Source organism: Aedes albopictus, chromosome 1 (genome assembly GCF_035046485.1).
Source record: "Aedes albopictus strain Foshan chromosome 1, AalbF5, whole genome shotgun sequence".
NCBI lineage: Eukaryota > Metazoa > Arthropoda > Insecta > Diptera > Culicidae > Aedes > Aedes albopictus.
In genome coordinates this window covers 30,739,678-30,743,121 of record NC_085136.1, presented here as the reverse complement: position 1 = coordinate 30,743,121, position 3,444 = coordinate 30,739,678, and positions in this window count along the sequence as shown.

Genomic DNA, 3,444 nt, shown 5'->3' with positions numbered 1-3,444 from the left:
GTTTCTGTCTGTAGGGCCCATCTGCATCCACCCACGCACATCAACACCCTTAACAGATAGCTTGAAGAACACTCTTTCTGATAAGGGTGTTGATGTGCGTGGGTGGATGCAGATGGGCCCTACAGAGACAGAAACATGTTTGTTTACGCAAAGCAGATAGGCCCTTTTCAAATGTTCGTCTAGAATTGGGAATTGAACTTACATTTTTAGAAACTTTGACTTTTTATGTGGATACTTTGCTTACTGAGTCACACACCATTACAATAATTATGGGCGACCAAAGGCATTTAAATATGTAGCCAACAAAATTTGATGTTCATGAAGAAAACCAAAGTTTCAGCGACAATATGGAATTTAACGAAATTAAGTTACGTTTCGGTATAGATTTATATCTCCCGGATAAAAAATTACCATTCATTACATGGTAAATATTATTAACATATGACTGGTTTTATTGTTCACAATAAAACACATAGTAGATATATTGTTACTTTTTACAATAGAAATCAAGCCCATATAGTTCGTACAATAAGTGAACATTAGCTTTATTAGTGACTAATTGATTCGATTGTTTTTCAATAGTTCTATAATAATTTAAAATTACTATAAGTAAAAATTGATTTAAGTTGTTTTTAAATAGTTGCAAAAGTGCCTGCAAAGTTCTCATGGACTTTTTACTAAAAAAGTGTTTATTTCTGAAAACAATTCGTAACATATAAATAACAATAAATATTATTGTTGCTTGGATCATGTTTGTATAATCAAATACAAAATCACTTGACATATTTTTTTTTGTTTTCGTTTTAAATTTGAGTACAGTAGATGTTTCGGTTATCGAATATTATTCGCTAAAACTTCAACGACTGACAGACGTCAAGCCGTGTTGGCAGAGGAAGCTCTCAATGAATAACTGAGGAAGTACTTATAGAAAACTAGCTGAAAAGCAGGTTTAGCCAAGTGAGGATGTTACGACAAGAAAAAGATGAACAATGATTTTTCTAATGTTTTCCAATAAATTAAAGGAATCTAGTAAATAGTAAACTACCATTGATAACAATACAAATACAATTAGTTTAATGGGGTCAATTGAACCGATGTTAAAATAAACATGCAATAATATTTGTTGTTATGTAAACAGATTTCGCCTTTGAAAAACCAAAGAATTCATATTTCTCGGTAACATTTTTCTCCAGCATTTACAGATACTAATGGCCACATGAATTGTGAACGATTTATGGTATGAATCATACGACCTGAGGTCTGACTTGTGATATTTGGCAGTTATTTAAAAAGATCTTATCAACAGCTGCCAAGCAATACTTACCAGACAGACATCAGAGTGTTTGATTCTTATCAGAGGCGTCTCGTGACTAGCAGACTGACCTGTTCTACAGATTACTATTTTACTAAATGAAAACACATTAGAGTTATTTGATACTATGCTTGCTAGTTTTTTTTTTGTTTTAGTATTGTGGTTTTTAACATAAGCTCATTTTTATCTTCTTGTTTGTCAACCATTTTCTGAAAAATATCTTCCATATTTTCATCATAAATGATAATGCGATTCGCATTCAGATGCGCCTTAGAGCGACTTCCGAAGTTTGGTATCTCAAATAGACTTTTAGAAAAATCCATTTTCGGTGGAAGTCATTTTCTAACGTTCTTGACACACCGACGATACTTGTATATTTTTTTTTCAATCATGTCCAACATGCTCTCTTTTCCGAAAATGTTTCCACCTCCATAAATTGTTTTTAGCTCGTATTATGGTCTAGAAGTTAAAATTTAGCTAGAGCACATTCGGCACCCCCAGCTCCATCCGTGCTGGATGTAATGCATAACAAGCGCGCACGACATTGGGTGGGTGTGCCAAAATATGCTCTAGCTGCGCAAGTTGTTCTCAGCCAACGTAGAACGACAAACCGAGAAGCCACAGTCCAAGCTTTCATTCATTTCTGGTTTTGCTACACACATGTAAACTTTCCACTGAAGAAGTTCTTTGCGTTTAGCTGTGTGCCTCTGGTATCCATCGCTTTTTTCTCTAAAGAGTATACCGAGCAGCATGCTAACAATCATTTACACACATTTGAGAACCTGATCGGTAAGCATAGCTGGCAAAGTATTTAAATACTGTGCAATCAATGTTCGTTATTCCATATTTTTTTAGATATTGTTAAATAATCATTTAATTCCCAACAATGATACAACATACACTTTTTAGCACTCTAAAACTGTAAATTTTCAACATGATTTTAAAGACTTTAGTCGAATGCGCTTAGCGTGCGTGTACGCGTGAGAAGCAGGCGGGAAGTGAAAAATGGAAAGAAACGTTGACAACGCTGCTGCTGGTTCTAGACGAGTAGGGAACGTATGAGCGACAGAGTAAAGTGAAATGAATTCGAATAAACACTGCCATTCGGAGGCAAAAAAGTGAGAAAACTGTTGGTTTGGGAACAGCATCCATCGTTCGCATGAATCGGGGAACCGGTGGCATGTAGTTTCGAAGAGTCGAGCAAGAGAGAGCTGCGCAAGGCTGGCTCTCGCATGCTCTTGTTATATGGTTTCTGCCGGTGGATGGCTTGAAGTCGTCTTTTGTTCTTCACAGGGTTCTTCATAAACCGGGAACGATGTTTGCGCCTTGTGTGCAAGTTGTTATGGGGTATGTGCGGTGGGAGTTTTGAATTTAGTTTATTCTTTTGGTATATCTACTTAAAGATTATTTTACGAGTTTTATTCTCAGCCTATACCCGTTCCAAGAACAGGTCGGACATGTGGACGAGGCGCCTCTGATTCTTATAATAAAATGTGCATATCATTCAGGAGGCCGTTAGTGCTCGTAAATGCTGGATATAAATGTTAGCGAGAAATATAAATTCTATGGATTTTCAAAAGCGAAAACTGCTTACAAATAACAACAAATATTATTGTATTTTTATTGTAATAACGATTCATTTGACGCCATTCAATTAATTGTATTTGTATTGTAAGAACAATGAAAAAACATTAAGATATATTGTTTTCTTTTGAAATTGCCCTAAAAATGTCTCATAAAAACACAAAACATTCTATTGTTTTTCGCGAAAAAGTGTATGAAAATTTTCTCAAAATTTTATGGTTAAGATACATAACGACCACCATTTTTTATTGTAAAAGTGCCATTTACCATTCGCCGAATGGTATAGAACAATAAGGGTGATGGTGAGTGTGCTGTGTAAATTACAATACGTATAATGGTGAATATTTTTCGAAAAAATGGTGTTGTAACAATAAAATTTATTGAACTTTTATGATATTTCAGGCCGAACATTTCAATCCACTTATCCGCGATCGGTAATGGCGGCGGCGGGCATATCCAACCGGTTTGGAATTTGACGTTTCTTGGGGGAAAGTCAAAACAGTTTCATTCTCCTCCTCACCCCTTCACCCACCGATCGGTGGCGCCAA